Source organism: Aulonocara stuartgranti, assembly GCF_965226115.1.
Source record: "Aulonocara stuartgranti genome assembly, chromosome: 10".
Classification (NCBI taxonomy): Eukaryota; Metazoa; Chordata; class Actinopteri; order Cichliformes; family Cichlidae; genus Aulonocara; species Aulonocara stuartgranti.
In genome coordinates this window covers 34,522,072-34,542,268 of record NC_138946.1, presented here as the reverse complement: position 1 = coordinate 34,542,268, position 20,197 = coordinate 34,522,072, and the positions used below count along the sequence as shown (strand labels likewise).

General features: G+C 36.4%; 1 protein-coding gene and 1 long non-coding RNA gene across 2 annotated transcripts in view; one reads left to right on the top strand and one right to left on the bottom strand.

The window, feature by feature from the left end:
* LOC309715581 (synaptotagmin-like protein 2) overlaps window positions 1–20,197 on the bottom strand; it is a 101,655-nt gene that overhangs the window by 23,703 nt on the left and 57,755 nt on the right. The gene's annotated exons all lie outside the window — the stretch shown is intronic.
* On the top strand, window positions 16,031–18,974 carry LOC309715594. Its single transcript, XR_014279232.1, has 3 exons — window positions 16,031–16,269; window positions 16,561–17,460; window positions 17,888–18,974. It is a non-coding gene; the product is annotated as an uncharacterized lncRNA (long non-coding RNA).

Here is a 20,197-nt window from a genome sequence, read left to right as displayed (position 1 = left end):
TATGGGACGGAATGTTGGGGCTAGAGTGAGACAGCTCAACTGCTAGAGTGAGAGGAGCAAAAAAATTAATCTTAAAATCTTTTTTAAAACTGCTGCTGTGTCCGCAGCGTTTGCTCTACAGGTATGATTTTACCCTCAAAACGTAGCCATGGCTGTCCTCTTTCATCCAATGTGTTTACTATTGTCCTAGGTGTTACGGTTCTTTCATAAATGTCACCAATGCACAGCCTCCTCCCTCCAACTCTTCCATAGACTCTAATGTTAAAATGGCTCAGAAGGTTCGTTTGAAAATCAGAAGAGCATGGTGTCTTTCCACTGTCACCACGTCCATATAATAAACTCCACAGGCATGAAAACTGAGAATTTGGTAGACTAGACATGGCTGTCGCTCACGGTGAAAGAATTTTGTCAGTACGACTTTTACTTTTAATTTGGGAACGATTTGTTTCGGCCTGACTTTTCTGTTCATTTTAAGCAGCAAAAGTGAGGCGCATGTCTGTGTACGTGTGTATGGAGCCATTGGGTGCGGTCACTATAGCAACCAGGCTCACACCTGCCTGCTTAACGAGCTCTGCCTGCCACTCTGCCAAGATTCATCTTAAACACTTCTCTTTCAACTGCTGCTGTGTCCACAGTGTTAAAGCCATCATTTTACCCTCAAAACGTCGCCATCGTTGTTCTCTTTCCAACATCTTGTCTTTCAAAGCTCAGACATTTAAACTTTTTAAACTGTGTGGATCCAAGTGGAGGGATCACATTTTAGTCATTCAGTGATTCAAAGAATATGACCTTTTAATATTCTTTCAGATGTTTTCTGACTCTAAATGTTCTTTTCTCATTTCTTAGGTTTTTCTAATTTACAATTAAAACATTTTCAGCTTTTTTCCAACTTCTTCTTCTGTGTAACCTTCAGCTTTTAGCAGTTCAGCACTTTTGTTTTCAGGTTAAATTCGGGGTTTTTTTTTAATCTCATTCAAAATTTTTAACTTAAATTCAGTAATTATTTCATTTCAGTGCATACATTCAGATTCAAGCATTCACACTGCAGTTTCTTCAGAAAATGCACTTTCTAGTTATTATATTTTATTCTGTATTCCGTACGTTTTTTGTACTCCTACTCCTTCAAAACCGTTCAACTTAGAAAAACCATTCAAACACCATTAGATTCCTCTTCTTTTGGACATGACTGCTTCTATTTTTCATATTTTTAACATTTATATTTTTAATTTTATTCAACTTTATTCAAAAAAAATTTCCCAAAATTTCCCATGTATTTCAATGGGGAGACCCTTCAAATTCTCATTCAACTTATTCATTTTTAAACTCTTACTACTTCCACATACATTGACATAGAGCCACCATTCAAACTTTAAAACGAAGACAAGACATTCAACTATTCAACTTGTATTTATCTTTTCAATATCTATTATACTTTTTCTTCAGTTCCAGTTTAAGTTTCATGATGTTTTTTCACCCGTTTCAGAGTTTATAATGGGTGTGTATGGGACGGAATGTTGGGGCTAGAGTGAGGCAGCTCAACTGCTAGAGTGAGAGGAGCAAAAAAATTAATCTTAAAATCTTTTTTAAAACTGCTGCTGTGTCCGCAGCGTTTGCTCTACAGGTATGATTTTACCCTCAAAACGTAGCCATGGCTGTCCTCTTTCATCCAATGTGTTTACTATTGTCCTAGGTGTTATGGTTCTTTCATAAATGTCACCAATGCACAGCCTCCTCCCTCCAACTCTTCCATAGACTCTAATGTTAAAATGGCTCAGAAGGTTCGTTTGAAAATCAGAAGAGCATGGTGTCTTTACACTGTCACCACGTCCATATAATAAGCTCCACAGGCATGAAAACTGAGAATTAGGTAGACTAGACATGGCTGTCGCTCACGGTGAAAGAATTTTGTCAATACGACATGTACTTTTCATTTGGGAACGATTTGTTTCGGCCTGACTTTTCTGTTCATTTTAAGCAGCAAAAGTGAGGTGCATGTCTGTGTCGTGTGTATGGAGCCATTGGGTGCGGTCACTATAGCAACCAGGCTCACACCTGCCTGCTTAACGAGCTCTCTCTGCCACTCTGCCAAGATTCATCTTAAACACTTCTCTTTCAACTGCTGCTGTGTCCACAGTGTTAAAGCCATCATTTTACCCTCAAAACGTCGCCATCGTTGTTCTCTTTCCAACATCTCGTCTTTCAAAGCTCAGACATTTAAACTTTTTAAACTGTGTGGATCAAAGTGGAGGGATCACATTTTCTTCATTCAGTGATTCAAAGAATATGAACTTTTAATATTCATTCAGATGTTTTCTGACTCTAAATGTTCTTTTCTCATTTCTTAGGGTTTTCTAATTTACATTTAAAACATTTTCAGCTTTTTTCCAACTTCTGCTTCTGTGTAACCTTCAGCTTTTAGCAGTTCAGCACCTTTGTTTTCAGGTTAAATTTGGTTGTTTTTTTTTGTTTTTTTTTTAAATTTCATTCAATATTTTTAACTCAAAATTCAGCAATTAATTCATTTCAGTGCATACATTCAGATTCAAGCATTCACACTGCAGTTTCTTCAGAAAATGCACTTTCTAGTTATTATATTTTATCTATTCCGTACGTTTTTTGTAATCCTACTCCTTCAAAACCGTTCAACTTAGAAAAACCATTCAAACACCGTTAGATTCCTATTCTTTTGGACAACACTGCTTCTATTTTTCATATTTTTAACATTTATATTTTTAATTTTATTCAACTTTATTCAACAAAAATTTATAATGTATTTCAATGGGGAGACCCTTCAAATCCTCATTCAACTTACTCATTTTTAAACTCTTACTACTTCCACATACATTGACATAAAGCCACCATTCAAACTTTAAAACGAAGACAAGACATTCAACTATTCAACTTGTATTTATCTTTTCAATATCTATTATACTTTTTCTTCAGTTCCAGTTTAAGTTTCATGATGTTTTTTCACCCGTTTCAGAGTTTATAATGGGTGTGTATGGGACGGAATGTTGGGGCTAGAGTGAGGCAGCTCAACTGCTAGAGTGAGAGGAGCAAAAAAATTAATCTTAAAATCTTTTTTAAAACTGCTGCTGTGTCCGCAGCGTTTGCTCTACAGGTATGATTTTACCCTCAAAACGTAGCCATGGCTGTCCTCTTTCATCCAATGTGTTTACTATTGTCCTAGGTGTTATGGTTCTTTCGTAAATGTCACCAATGCACAGCCTCCTCCCTCCAACTCTTCCATAGACTCTAATGTTAAAATGGCTCAGAAGGTTCGTTTGAAAATCAGAAGAGCATGGTGTCTTTACACTGTCACCACGTCCATATAATAAGCTCCACAGGCATGAAAACTGAGAATTAGGTAGACTAGACATGGCTGTCGCTCACGGTGAAAGAATTTTGTCAGTACAACATGTACTTTTCATTTGGGAACGATTTGTTTCGGCCCGACTTTTCTGTTCATTTTAAGCAGCAAAAGTGAGGCGCATGTCTGTGTCGTGTGTATGGAGCCATTGGGTGCGGTCACTATAGCAACCAGGCTCACACCTGCCTGCTTAACGAGCTCTGCCTGCCACTCTGCCAAGATTCATCTTAAACACTTCTCTTTCAACTGCTGCTGTGTCCACAGTGTTAAAGCCATCATTTTACCCTCAAAACGTCGCCATCGTTGTTCTTTTTCCAACATCTTGTCTTTCAAAGCTCAGACATTTAAACTTTTTAAACTGTGTGGATCCAAGTGGAGGGATCACATTTTAGTCATTCAGTGATTCAAAGAATATGACCTTTTAATATTCTTTCAGATGTTTTCTGACTCTAAATGTTCTTTTCTCATTTCTTAGGTTTTTCTAATTTACAATTAAAACATTTTCAGCTTTTTTCCAACTTCTTCTTCTGTGTAACCTTCAGCTTTTAGCAGTTCAGCACTTTTGTTTTCAGGTTAAATTCGGGTTTTTTTTAATCTCATTCAAAATTTTTAACTTAAATTCAGTAATTATTTCATTTCAATGCATACATTCAGATTCAAGCATTCACACTGCAGTTTCTTCAGAAAATGCACTTTCTAGTTAGTGTGAATGCTTGAAAAGCATTCACAGTATTGTTATTCTAATCTTTATTATTAGTGTGAATGCTTGAAAAGCATTCACAGTATTGTTATTCGAATCTTTATTATTAGTGTGAATGCTTGAAAAGCATTCACAGTATTGTTCTTCTAATCTTTATTCTATTTTATTATTATGGATTCCGTACGTTTTTTGTAATCTATCTCCTTCAAAACCGTTCAACTTAGAAAAACCATTCAAACACCATTAGATTCCTATTCTTTTGGACATGACTGCTTCTATTTTTCTCATTTTTAACATTTATATTTTTAATTTTATTCAACTTTTTTCAACAAAAATTTCCCATGTATTTCAATGGGGAGACCCTTCAAATTCTCATTCAACTTCCTCCTCTTTAAACTGTATCTACTTCCACATACATTGACATAGAGCCACCATTCAAACTTTAAAACGAAGACAAGACATTCAACTATTCAACTTGTATTTATCTTTTCAATATCTATTATACTTTTTCTTCAGTTCCAGTTTAAGTTTCATGATGTTTTTTCACCCGTTTCAAAATTTATAATGGGTGTGTATGGGACGGAATGTTGGGGCTAGAGTGAGACAGCTCAACTGCTAGAGTGAGAGGAGCAAAAAAATTAATCTTAAAATCTTTTTTAAAACTGCTGCTGTGTCCGCAGCGTTTGCTCTACAGGTATGATTTTACCCTCAAAACGTAGCCATCGCTGTCCTCTTTCATCCAATGTGTTTACTATTGTACTAGGTGTTATGGTTCTTTCATAAATGTCACCAATGCACAGCCTCCTCCCTCCAACTCTTCCATAGACTCCAATGTTAAAATGGCTCAGAAGGTTCGTTTGAAAATCAGAAGAGCATGGTGTCTTTCCACTGTCACCACGTCCATATAATAAACTCCACAGGCATGAAAACTGAGAATTTGGTAGACTAGACATGGCTGTCGCTCACGGTGAAAGAATTTTGTCAATACGACATGTACTTTTCATTTGGGAAGAATTTGTTTCGGCCTGAATTTTCTGTTCATTTTAAGCAGCAAAAGTGAGGCGCATGTCTGTGTACGTGTGTATGGAGCCATTGGGTGCGGTCACTATAGCAACCAGGCTCACACCTGCCTGCTTAACGAGCTCTGCCTGCCACTCTGCCAAGATTCATCTTAAACACTTCTCTTTCAACTGCTGCTGTGTCCACAGTGTTAAAGCCATCATTTTACCCTCAAAACGTCGCCATCGTTGTTCTCTTTCCAACATCTTGTCTTTCAAAGCTCAGACATTTAAACTTTTTAAACTGTGTGGATCCAAGTGGAGGGATCACATTTTAGTCATTCAGTGATTCAAAGAATATGACCTTTTAATATTCTTTCAGATGTTTTCTGACTCTAAATGTTCTTTTCTCATTTCTTAGGTTTTTCTAATTTACAATTAAAACATTTTCAGCTTTTTTCCAACTTCTTCTTCTGTGTAACCTTCAGCTTTTAGCAGTTCAGCACTTTTGTTTTCAGGTTAAATTCGGGTTTTTTTTTTTAATCTCATTCAATATTTTTAACTTAAATTCAGTAATTAATTCATTTCAGTGCATACATTCAGATTCAAGCATTCACACTGCAGTTTCTTCAGAAAATGCACTTTCTAGTTATTATTATTATTATATTTTATCTATTCCGTACGTTTTTTGTAATCCTATAACTTCAAAACCGTTCAACTTAGAAAAAACATTCAAACACCGTTAGATTCCTATTCTTTTGGACAACACTGCTTCTATTTTTCATATTTTTAACATTTATATTTTTAATTTTATTCAACTTTATTCAACAAAAATTTATAATGTATTTCAATGGGGAGACCCTTCAAATCCTCATTCAACTTACTCATTTTTAAACTCTTACTACTTCCACATACATTGACATAGAGCCACCATTCAAACTTTAAAACGAAGACAAGACATTCAACTATTCAACTTGTATTTATCTTTTCAATATCTATTATACTTTTTCTTCAGTTCCAGTTTAAGTTTCATGATGTTTTTTCACCCGTTTCAGAGTTTATAATGGGTGTGTATGGGACGGAATGTTGGGGCTAGAGTGAGACAGCTCAACTGCTAGAGTGAGAGGAGCAAAAAAATTAATCTTAAAATCTTTTTTAAAACTGCTGCTGTGTCCACAGCGTTTGCTCTACAGGTATGATTTTACCCTCAAAACGTAGCCATGGCTGTCCTCTTTCATCCAATGTGTTTACTATTGTACTAGGTGTTATGGTTCTTTCATAAATGTCACCAATGCACAGCCTCCTCCCTCCAACTCTTCCATAGACTCTAATGTTAAAATGGCTCAGAAGGTTGGTTTGAAAATCAGAAGAGCATGGTGTCTTTCCACTGTCACCACGTCCATATAATAAGCTCCACAGGCATGAAAACTGAGAATTAGGTAGACTAGACATTGCTGTCGCTCACGGTGAAAGAATTTTGTCAATACGACTTTTACTTTTCATTTGGGAGCGATTTGTTTGGGCCTGACTTTTCTGTTCATTTTAAGCAGCAAAAGTGAGGTGCATGTCTGTGTCGTGTGTATGGAGCCCTTGGGTGCAGTCACTATAGCAACCAGGCTCACACCTGCCTGCTTAACGAGCTCTCTCTCTCACTCTGCCAAGATTCATCTTAAACACTTCTCTTTCAACTGCTGCTGTGTCCACAGTGTTACAGCCATCATTTTACCCTCAAAACGTCGCCATCGTTGTTCTCTTTCCAACATCTTGTCTTTCAAAGCTCAGAGATGTAAACTTTTTAAACTGTGTGGATCCAAGTGGAGGGATCACATTTTAGTCATTCAGTGATTCAAAGAATATGACCTTTTAATATTCTTTCAGATGTTTTCTGACTCTAAATGTTCTTTTCTCATTTCTTAGGTTTTTCTAATTTACAATTAAAACATTTTCAGCTTTTTTCCAACTTCTTCTTCTGTGTAACCTTCAGCTTTTAGCAGTTCAGCACTGTTGTTTTCAGGTTAAATTCAGGTTGTTGTTTTTTTTTTTTATCTCATTCAAAATTTTTAACTCAAAATTCAGCAATTAATTCATTTCAGTCCATACATTCAGATTCAAGCATTCACACTGCAGTTTCTTCAGAAAATGCACTTTCTAGTTATTAGTGTGAATGCTTGAAAAGCATTCACAGTATTGTTCTTCGAATCTTTATTAGTGTGAATGCTTGAAAAGCATTCACAGTATTGTTCTTCTAATCTTTATTAGTGTGAATGCTTGAAAAGCATTCACAGTATTGTTCTTCTAATCTTTATTATTATTATTATTATTATTATTATATTTTATTCTGTATTCCGTACGTTTTTTGTAATCCTACTCCTTCAAAACCGTTCAACTTAGAAAAACCATTCCAACACCGTTAGATTCCTATTCTTTTGGACAACACTGCTTCCATTTTTCATATTTTTAACATTTATATTTTTAATTTTATTCAACTTTATTCAACAAAAATTTATAATGTATTTCAATGGGGAGACCCTTCAAATCCTCATTCAACTTACTCATTTTTAAACTCTTACTACTTCCACATACATTGACATAGAGCCACCATTCAAACTTTAAAACGAAGACAAGACATTCAACTATTCAACTTGCATTTATCTTTTCAATATCTATTATACTTTTTCTTCAGTTCCAGTTTAAGTTTCATGATGTTTTTTCACCCGTTTCAGAGTTTATAATGGGTGTGTATGGGACGGAATGTTGGGGCTAGAGTGAGACAGCTCAACTGCTAGAGTGAGAGGAGCAAAAAAATTAATCTTAAAATCTTTTTTAAAACTGCTGCTGTGTCCACAGCGTTTGCTCTACAGGTATGATTTTACCCTCAAAACGTAGCCATGGCTGTCCTCTTTCATCCAATGTGTTTACTATTGTACTAGGTGTTATGGTTCTTTCATAAATGTCACCAATGCACAGCCTCCTCCCTCCAACTCTTCCATAGACTCTAATGTTAAAATGGCTCAGAAGGTTCGTTTGAAAATCAGAAGAGCATGGTGTCTTTCCACTGTCACCACGTCCATATAATAAACTCCACAGACATGAAAACTGAGAATTTGGTAGACTAGACATTGCTGTCGCTCACAGTGAAAGAATTTTGTCAATACGACTTTTACTTTTCATTTGGGAACGATTTGTTTCGGCCTGACTTTTCTGTTCATTTTAAGCAGCAAAAGTGAGGCGCATGTCTGTGTACGTGTGTATGGAGCCATTGGGTGCGGTCACTATAGCAACCAGGCTCACACCTGCCTGCTTAACGAGCTCTCTCTGCCACTGTGCCAAGATTCATCTTAAGCACTTCTCTTTCAACTGCTGCTGTGTCCACAGTGTTAAAGCCATCATTTTACCCTCAAATTGTCGCCATTATTGTTCTTTTTCCAACATCTTGTCTTTCAAAGCTCAGAGATGTAAACTTTTTAAACTGTGTGGATCAAAGTGGAGGGATCACATTTTAGTCATTCAGTGATTCAAAGAATATGACCTTTTAATATTCTTTCAGATGTTTTCTGACTCTAAATGTTCTTTTCTCATTTCTTAGGTTTTTCTAATTTACAATTAAAACATTTTCAGCTTTTTTCCAACTTCTTCTTCTGTGTAACCTTCAGCTTTTAGCAGTTCAGCACTGTTCTTTTCAGGTTAAATTCAGGTTGTTTTTTTTTTTTTTTTAATCTCATTCAAAATTTTTAACTCAAAATTCAGCAATTAATTCATTTCAGTGCATACATTCAGATTCAAGCATTCACACTGCAGTTTCTTCAGAAAATGCACTTTCTAGTTATTATTATATTTTATCTATTCCGTACGTTTTTTGTAATCCTACTCCTTCAAAACCGTTCAACTTAGAAAAACCATTCAAACACCGTTAGATTCCTATTCTTTTGGACAACACTGCTTCTATTTTTCTCATTTTTAACATTTATATTTTTAATTTTATTCAACTTTATTCAACAAAAATTTCCCATGTATTTCAATGGGGAGACCCTTCAAATTCTCATTCAACTTACTCATTTTTAAACTCTTACTACTTCCACATACATTGACATAGAGCCACCATTCAAACTTTAAAACGAAGACAAGACATTCAACTATTCAACTTGTATTTATCTTTTCAATATCTATGATACTTTTTCTTCAGTTCCAGTTTAAGTTTCATGATGTTTTTTCACCCGTTTCAGAGTTTATAATGGGTGTGTATGGGACGGAATGTTGGGGCTAGAGTGAGGCAGCTCAACTGCTAGAGTGAGAGGAGCAAAAAAATTAATCTTAAAATCTTTTTTAAAACTGCTGCTGTGTCCGCAGCGTTTGCTCTACAGGTATGATTTTACCCTCAAAACGTAGCCATCGCTGTCCTCTTTCATCCAATGTGTTTACTATTGTACTAGGTGTTATGGTTCTTTCATAAATGTCACCAATGCACAGCCTCCTCCCTCCAACTCTTCCATAGACTCTAATGTTAAAATGGCTCAGAAGGTTCGTTTGAAAATCAGAAGAGCATGGTGTCTTTCCACTGTCACCACGTCCATATAATAAACTCCACAGGCATGAAAACTGAGAATTCAGTAGACTAGACATTGCTGTCACTCACGGTGAAAGAATTTTGTCAATACGACTTTTACTTTTCATTTGGGAACGATTTGTTTCGGCCTGACTTTTCTGTTCATTTTAAGCAGCAAAAGTGAGGTGCATGTCTGTGTACGTGTGTATGGAGCCATTGGGTGCGGTCACTATAGCAACCAGGCTCACACCTGCCTGCTTAACGAGCTCTGCCTGCCACTGTACCAAGATTCATCTTAAGCACTTCTCTTTCAACTGCTGCTGTGTCCACAGTGTTACAGCCATCATTTTACCCTCAAAACGTCGCCATCGTTGTTCTTTTTCCAACATCTTGTCTTTCAAAGCTCAGAGATGTAAACTTTTTAAACTGTGTGGGTCCAAGTGGAGGGATCACATTTTAGTCATTCAGTGATTCAAAGAATATGACCTTTTAATATTCTTTCAGATGTTTTCTGACTCTAAATGTTCTTTTCTCATTTCTTAGGTTTTTCTAATTTACAATTAAAACATTTTCAGCTTTTTTCCAACTTCTTCTTCTGTGTAACCTTCAGCTTTTAGCAGTTCAGCACTTTTGTTTTCAGGTTAAATTCGGGTTTTTTTTTTTTTTTATCTCATTCAAGATTTTTAACTTAAATTCAGTAATTAATTCATTTCAGTGCATACATTCAGATTCAAGCATTCACACTGCAGTTTCTTCAGAAAATGCACTTTCTAGTTCTATTTTATTATTATCTATTCCGTACGTTTTTTGTAATCTATCTCCTTCAAAACCGTTCAACTTAGAAAAACCATTCAAACACCATTAGATTCCTATTCTTTTGGACATGACTGCTTCTACTTTTCTCATTTTTAACATTTATATTTTTAATTTTATTCAACTTTATTCAACAAAAATTTCCCATGTATTTCAATGGGGAGACCCTTCAAATTCTCATTCAACTTACTCATTTTTAAACTCCTACTACTTCCACATACGTTGACATAGAGCCACCATTCAAACTTTAAAACGAAGACAAGACATTCAACTATTCAACTTGTATTTATCTTTTCAATATCTATTATACTTTTTCTTCAGTTCCAGTTTAAGTTTCATGATGTTTTTTCACCCGTTTCAGAGTTTATAATGGGTGTGTATGGGACGGAATGTTGGGGCTAGAGTGAGGCAGCTCAACTGCTAGAGTGAGAGGAGCAAAAAAATTAATCTTAAAATCTTTTTTAAAACTGCTGCTGTGTCCGCAGCGTTTGCTCTACAGGTATGATTTTACCCTCAAAACGTAGCCATCGCTGTCCTCTTTCATCCAATGTGTTTACTATTGTCCTAGGTGTTATGGTTCTTTCATAAATGTCACCAATGCACAGCCTCCTCCCTCCAACTGTTCCATAGACTCTAATGTTAAAATGGCTCAGAAGGTTCGTTTGAAAATCAGAAGAGCATGGTGTCTTTCCACTGTCACCACGTCCATATAATAAACTCCACAGACATGAAAACTGAGAATTTGGTAGACTAGACATTGCTGTCGCTCACGGTGAAAGAATTTTGTCAATACGACTTTTACTTTTCATTTGGGAACGATTTGTTTCGGCCTGACTTTTCTGTTCATTTTAAGCAGCAAAAGTGAGGTGCATGTCTGTGTGCGTGTGTATGGAGCCATTGGGTGCGGTCACTATAGCAACCAGGCTCACACCTGCCTGCTTAATGAGCTCTCTCTGCCACTCTGCCAAAATTCATCTTAAAAACTTCTCTTTCAACTGCTGCTGTGTCCACAGTGTTAAAGCCATCATTTTACCCTCAAAACGTCGCCATCGTTGTTCTTTTTCCAACATCTTGTCTTTCAAAGCTCAGAGATGTAAACTTTTTAAACTGTGTGGGTCCAAGTGGAGGGATCACATTTTAGTCATTCAGTGATTCAAAGAATATGACCTTTTAATATTCTTTCAGATGTTTTCTGACTCTAAATGTTCTCTTCTCATTTCTTAGGTTTTTCTAATTTACAATTAAAACATTTTCAGCTTTTTTCCAACTTCTTCTTCTGTGTAACCTTCAGCTTTTAGCAGTTCAGCACCTTTGTTTTCAGGTTAAATTTGGTTGGTTTTTTTTTGTTTTTTTTTTAATTTCATTCAATATTTTTAACTCAAAATTCATTTCAGTGCATACATTCAGATTCAAGCATTCACACTGCAGTTTCTTCAGAAAATGCACTTTCTAGTTATTATTATTAGTGTGAATGCTTGAAAAGCATTCACAGTATTGTTATTCTAATCTTTATTAGTGTGAATGCTTGAAAAGCATTCACAGTATTGTTCTTCTAATCTTTATTCTATTTTATTCTTCCGTACGTTTTTTGAAAGCCTACTCCTTCAAAACCGTTCAACTTAGAAAAACCATTCAAACATCGTTAGATTCCTATTATTTTGGACATGACTGCTTCTATTTTTCTCATTTTTAACATTTATATTTTTAATTTTATTCAACTTTATTCAACAAAAATTTCCCATGTATTTCAATGGGGAGACCCTTCAAATTCTCATTCAACTTACTCATTTTTAAACTCTTACTACTTCAACATACGTTCACATAGAGCCACCATTCAAACTTTAAAACGAAGACAAGACATTCAACTATTCAACTTGTATTTATCTTTTCAATATCTATTATACTTTTTCTTCAGTTCCAGTTTAAGTTTCATGATGTTTTTTCACCCGTTTCAGAGTTTATAATGGGTGTGTATGGGACGGAATGTTGGGGCTAGAGTGAGGCAGCTCAACTGCTAGAGTGAGAGGAGCAAAAAAATTAATCTTAAAATATTTTTTAAAACTGCTGCTGTGTCTGCAGCGTTTGCTCTACAGGTATGATTTTACCCTCAAAATGTAGCCATGGCTGTCCTCTTTCATCCAATGTGTTTACTATTGTACTAGGTGTTATGGTTCTTTCATAAATGTCACCAATGCACAGCCTCCTCCCTCCAACTCTTCCATAGACTCTAATGTTAAAATGGCTCAGAAGGTTCGTTTGAAAATCAGAAGAGCATGGTGTCTTTCCACTGTCACCACGTCCATATAATAAACTCCACAGGCATGAAAACTGAGAATTCAGTAGACTAGAAGCTGCTGTCGCTCACGGTGAAAGAATTTTGTCAATACGACTTTTACTTTTCATTTGGGAACGATTTGTTTCGGCCTGACTTTTCTGTTCATTTTAAGCAGCAAAAGTGAGGCGCATGTCTGTGTACGTGTGTATGGAGCCATTGGGTGCGGTCACTATAGCAACCAGGCTCACACCTGCCTGCTTAACGAGCTCTGCCTGCCACTGTACCAAGATTCATCTTAAACACTTCTCTTTCAACTGCTGCTGTGTCCACAGTGTTAAAGCCATCATTTTACCCTCAAATTGTCGCCATTATTGTTCTCTTTCCAACACCGTATCTTTCAAAGCTCAGGCATTTAAACTTTTTAAACTGTGTGGATCAAAGTGGAGGGATCACATTTGAGTCATTCAGTGATTCAAAGAATATGACCTTTTAATATTCATTCAGATGTTTTCTGACTCTAAATGTTCTTTTCTCATTTCTTAGGGTTTTCTAATTTACATTTAAAACATTTTCAGTTTTTTTCCAACTCCTTCTTCTGTGTAACCTTCAGCTTTTAGCAGTTCAGCACCTTTGTTTTCAGGTTAAATTTGTTTTTTTTTTTTTGTTTTTTTTTAATCTCATTCAATATTTTTAACTCAAAATTCAGCAATTAATTCATTTCAGTGCATACATTCAGATTCAAGCATTCACACTGCAGTTTCTTCAGAAAATGCACTTTCTAGTTATTATATTTTATTCTGTATTCCGTACGTTTTTTGAAAGCCTACTCCTTCAAAACCGTTCAACTTAGAAAAACCATTCAAACATCGTTAGATTCCTATTATTTTGGACAACATTGCTTCTATTTTTCTCATTTTTAACATTTATATTTTTAATTTTATTCAACTTTATTCAACAAAAATTTCCCATGTATTTCAATGGGGAGACCCTTCAAATTCTCATTCAACTTACTCATTTTTAAACTCTTACTACTTCAACATACGTTCACATAGAGCCACCATTCAAACTTTAAAACGAAGACACGACATTCAACTATTCAACTTGTATTTATCTTTTCAATATCTATTATACTTTTTCTTCAGTTCCAGTTTAAGTTTCATGATGTTTTTTCACCCGTTTCAGAGTTTATAATGGGTGTGTATGGGACGGAATGTTGGGGCTAGAGTGAGGCAGCTCAACTGCTAGAGTGAGAGGAGCAAAAAAATTAATCTTAAAATCTTTTTTAAAACTGCTGCTCTGTCCGCAGCGTTTGCTCTACAGGTATGATTTTACCCTCAAAACGTAGCCATCGCTGTCCTCTTTCATCCAATGTGTTTACTATTGTCCTAGGTGTTATGGTTCTTTCGTAAATGTCACCAATGCACAGCCTCCTCCCTCCAACTCTTCCATAGACTCTAATGTTAAAATGGCTCAGAAGGTTCGTTTGAAAATCAGAAGAGCATGGTGTCTTTCCACTGTCACCACGTCCATATAATAAACTCCACAGACATGAAAACTGAGAATTAGGTAGACTAGAAGCTGCTGTCGCTCACAGTGAAAGAATTTTGTCAATACGACTTTTACTTTTCATTTGGGAACGATTTGTTTCGGCCTGACTTTTCTGTTCATTTTAAGCAGCAAAAGTGAGGCGCATGTCTGTGTACGTGTGTATGGAGCCATTGGGTGCGGTCACTATAGCAACTAGGCTCACACCTGCCTGCTTAACGAGCTCTGCCTGCCACTGTGCCAAGATTCATCTTAAGCACTTTTCTTTCAACTGCTGCTGTGTCCACAGTGTTACAGCCATCATTTTACCCTCAAATTGTCGCCATTATTGTTCTCTTTCCAACACCGTATCTTTCAAAGCTCAGGCATTTAAACTTTTTAAACTGTGTGGATCAAAGTGGAGGGATCACATTTGAGTCATTCAGTGATTCAAAGAATATGACCTTTTAATATTCATTCAGATGTTTTCTGACTCTAAATGTTCTTTTCTCATTTCTTAGGTTTTTCTAATTTACAATTAAAACATTTTCAGCTTTTTTCCAACTTCTTCTTCTGTGTAACCTTCAGCTTTTAGCAGTTCAGCACTTTTGTTTTCAGGTTAAATTCGGGTTTTTTTTTTTTTATCTCATTCAAAATTTTTAACTTAAATTCAGTAATTATTTCCTTTCAATGCATACATTCAGATTCAAGCATTCACACTGCAGTTTCTTCAGAAAATGCACTTTCTAGTTATTAGTGTGAATGCTTGAAAAGCATTCACAGTATTGTTCTTCTAATCTTTATTATTCCATTTTATTATTATTATCTATTCCGTACGTTTTTTGAAAGCCTACTCCTTCAAAACCATTCAACTTAGAAAAACCATTCAAACACCGTTAGATTCCTATTCTTTTGGACATGATTGCTTGTATTTTTCTCATTTTTAACATTTATATTTTTAATTTTATTCAACTTTATTCAACAAAAATTTCCCATGTATTTCAATGGGGAGACCCTTCAAATTCTCATTCAACTTACTCATTTTTAAACTCTTACTACTTCAACATACGTTCACATAGAGCCACCATTCAAACTTTAAAACGAAGACAAGACATTCAACTATTCAACTTGTATTTATCTTTTCAATATCTATTATACTTTTTCTTCAGTTCCAGTTTAAGTTTCATGATGTTTTTTCACCCGTTTCAGAGTTTATAATGGGTGTGTATGGGACGGAATGTTGGGGCTAGAGTGAGGCAGCTCAACTGCTAGAGTGAGAGGAGCAAAAAAAATAATCTTAAAATCTTTTTTAAAACTGCTGCTGTGTCCGCAGCGTTTGCTCTACAGGTATGATTTTACCCTCAAAACGTAGCCATGGCTGTCCTCTTTCATCCAATGTGTTTACTATTGTACTAGGTGTTATGGTTCTTTCATAAATGTCACCAATGCACAGCCTCCTCCCTCCAACTCTTCCATAGACTCTAATGTTAAAATGGCTCAGAAGGTTCGTTTGAAAATCAGAAGAGCATGGTGTCTTTCCACTGTCACCACGTCCATATAATAAACTCCACAGACATGAAAACTGAGAATTCAGTAGACTAGACATTGCTGTCGCTCACGGTGAAAGAATTTTGTCAACACGACATGTACTTTTCATTTGGGAAGAATTTGTTTCGGCCTGACTTTTCTGTTCATTTTAAGCAGCAAAAGTGAGGCGCATGTCTGTGTCGTGTGTATGGAGCCATTGGGTGCAGTTACTATAGCAACCAGGCTCACACCTGCCTGCTTAACGAGCTCTCTCTCACTCTGCCAAGGTTAAACCTAAAAATGTTAGATTGTAGTAAGATTAACTTTTTCAAAAGTACAATAAGACAGATTTGACAGGGTTTTGCCACAGATTAATAGTTTGTCACTAGTTAGTATATGCCAACTAAGTAGAGCATTGTGATTGGCACAAAGGTTTTTCAGATCTGGGCAGTTGGAGTCAGTTGATGACTTCAAAATCATCCTTTCTGACTGGATAATTAAAGCTCTCAGCATCTATTGGTCTGTAGTTAATTTCCCCACCTTTTAACTAACGTTTAACTAATCTAATCTCATTTAATGTTTCTGTTTATAGTCTGTATAGTTTATCTCCCCACGAATACACTCAAAGTAGTCTTAAAATAAAACCCACAAAACAGTTCAAGATTTAATACTTTTTATTTGCTCATTTAATGCCAGTTGCCCTGTTTTTCTGTATGTCACTCATTCGCTTATACTTGGGCAAAAAGTACCAATTTGTACACTAGTATAGTGTATTTTTTCCCTCTATCTCTCTATGTCTGTCACACACAGAGACCAACACACAGACATGTATATGCTCATTATTGCTGTTCAAACTGATGGTCAAATTTCCAAGCACCACCTGAACGCCTCATCTGTTTTTAACCTATCACTGGACCAACTGTCGTCATTCCGCTTCGCTCTCTGCTGTGGTAAGTACAGTACACTCAGTACTGCAGTGTTTTATTTTTATGATGGAAAAAATACATGTTTGACATTTAAACTCACATATCAAGTCCAACAGAGTTAAAAAGAATTCAAAGAAGAAAGAAAAAAGAATAACCTTCGCTATCATTTATATACGTTTATGATGTTTTGCTGTTAGCAGCAGTGCTAACGCTAGCTTCGATGCTAATGCTAGCAACAATGCTAACGCTAGCTATAGTGCTAACACTAGCCTTAGCAGTTGTTAACTGACAAAAATAATATTCCTGTGATATTTCTTGCCGGTCAGTGAGACAAAAGTAAGAAATTAGCTTTATTATTGCCATTGTGGCTCAGTTTTAACAGTAAGAGTGCTAGCGCTAGCAGCATTGCTAGCGCTAGCAGCATTGCTAACGCTAGCTGCAATGCTAACGCTAGCTGCAATGCTAACGCTAGCTGCATTGCTAACACTAACTGAAGTGCTAATGCTAGCCGGAATGCTAGCGCTAGCAGCAATGCTAAGGCTAGTAACAGTCTAACAGTAGCCTTACATAAGTGGCAATACTTCAGTTAACTAGTTTGAATTGTAAAATGACTGCTGTATCAGTTGGTGTGCTATATTACTCTATAATTACCCTGCTGACTAGAAGTTCAGTGTATCATGTCGTGTGGGCTTTGTATTTCTGTTAGTCTGATAACACTGTACAGACAACTAACGTATTATTTCTCGTTTCTTTCAGGAACCTGACTGACACTGTGCTTTGCCTGGTAGGTGTGCACATACTGTAAGAGAAGTAGACCAAAATAAAAAAATAATATGACTAATATAAGCTGTAAAGTGATGGGTTCAAACTTTGTGCTAGACCTTTTAAACACAATTTTATAATAAATACACATAAGTGCAGCTTAACAATTGGGCTAAAATATTTTTTTCGTACATTTTTGTAGTCACACTACATGTGATTAATTAATGATTCACTCAATCATATTTGTATTTAAAAATATTATTGCTGAATTTAATTAAATATTTATTCTTTTAAAAAGTGCCCAATTATGCAACTTTTTGCACATGGCAGCCGACAACAGTTTAGCTTGAATATTTGTTTTGTCCTTTTGCAGTAGTCACATTTAGTTCATACAATTACCATGTGATATAATTTTAATAAAATTATTTTTTTTCTTGTTTTTTGTTCAGAGTGTGTAGAAGAAGAAGAACAAGGACCAGATCTCCAGTCTTCTCTCTCACATCCCAACCCCCCAACCCCTCTATCCTCTGTCCTGCTCCACCTATTGTCTCTGCCTTCTTTCCATCTGTATTTCACTCTGTGGTTTGTGAGAAATTTTGCCAAACCAACAATCCTTTTGCGGTTTGATTTAAAGCCGTGTCTCTCCTGCTCTGTCTGTTCTCTCTGCTAAATTTTCTCTCTACCTGTTTTTCACTCTTGGCTTGCTGCTGAAAAACGCCAAGCCAACAAAGCAATAAAGAGTGCATATTTTGCCTCAACCTATGAACAAACTGAACAAACAAAGAAAAATCTGCGGTTTGATTTAAAGCCGTGTCTCTCCTGCTCTGTCTGTTCTCACTGCTAAATTTTCTCTCTACCTGTTTTTCACTCTTGGCTTGCTGCTGAAAAACGCCAAGCCATTAAAGCAATAAAGAGTGCATATATTGCCTCTACCTGAGAACAAACTGAACAAACAAAGAAAACTAATTCACGGTTTGATTGTGATTTCCCAGCCGTGTCTCTCCTGCTCTGCCTGTTCTCTCTTCTAAATTTTCTCTCTACCTGTTTTTCACTCTTGGCTTGCTGCTAAGTTGTGCCAAGCCAATAAAGAGAGTGCATAATATTCTCTCAACTGAAGAACAAACTGTCAAACGAAAGACAACTGTTTAAGACAAATAAAAACTGAAATATAAAAACAAAGACAACATCTCCTGGTGTGTGCCACTCTTATCTTGTGAACATATTTTCTAAAGACTAAGAAACACTTGCAGTGTGTGAAAATGCCAAGGAAGCAGAAAAAGTCACAAGCTGCAAAACAACGCTGGAAAAAGTTTCATGAGTTTCACAAAGTACCAACATGTGAACAAGCTGAGTTTGATTTTCCTCAGAGCTCTGCAGAAGACAGTGTGTCTACAAAGACCAATTCTGACAGTGTCAAACAGGCAGGTCAACATGTTCCTGCACATGTACAACAGGTATCTTATGCTGATGCTGTAAAGAGTGGACTGCAGCATGAATTTAATGAACAACATGAGGTGTCATGTGACCCACAGGTGGGTTATGCTGATTTTTTGAAAAGAGGCTGTCACAGTGATGTGACAGGACCATCTCATGCAGAAAGACTGAACCTTGAAAACCAGCCCTCTGTTATACATGTCTGTGCATCTCGCAGCCAGGCTCATCCTAAATATGGAGACTCCAGAAACAAGCAGTGCACATGTAACTCACTCACATTTCTTGCTTTCCTTCATGAGAATGAAAACATGACTACAGCTGACCTTAATCTGGTCTTGGATAAAGGTGATGTGATGTACAAAGAGGCCAAGAAAAGATTTCCTAAAAATATTCATTTGGCTACCGATGAGCTGCCAGACAAAGTTGATGCTCGCAGGTCTATGTATCATGTCAACATGACACAGCCTTCCCGGTATGGGACATTTGAAGAACCTCCAGAGGAGGCAGTAGATACCTTTCTGAGCTTAGAAGCAGGACTGAGCTGCCTGTTGTCAGATGTGCAGTATGCCTTACTGATTATGAGTGGATTGTGTATCGCAGTGTTCAGATCCACATCAGGCATATATGGTTTCTTTGACCCACACCCCAGAACACCCATTGGTCTTCCTCTACTACTACAGTCACGTAATCGTGGTACAGCTGTGATGCTGAAATTCACACTCCTCAGTGACATGATTAAGAGGCTACAAGATTCTTATGAAATGATGGAGATATCACCCTCTTGTAACTATGAACTGAAGCCTGTGCAGTTCTACAGTATGAGCACAGTCAACCTGAGTGATACTATCACAGACACAGTCTGCAGACCAACAGCTGCCACTGCTGTGGCACCTACTCACTCTGATACAACTGTTGATGAAGCAAACCCCTCTACTCCAAGGAGAAACACAACCACTGATCCGACTGAAAATATCTTTTGTCAAATGTCCATTTGTACGCCACTGGTGAAACAAAAAGAAGTCCACATGACTCAGTTCACATCATATGAAGATCAGAATGAACCTCCTAATATACCAACTGAAGAACTATGCAGTGAATTAAGTTTCCTTCCATCAAGTGATGCTTTTTCATGTCAATCAAATGCTGCCATAACAAATGTTGCTGCCTGTGACCTTTCTGATATAGTTTTACAAAAAGTGAAAAAAGTTAATAAACAACAAAGGCAAAAAAGGAAAAGAAGATTAATGGCATCAGAGAAACCCAGAAATCAGAGAAAAGAAAACCAAAAAAGGAAAGAACGACAAAAGTATGCTTCAAATAAAGAT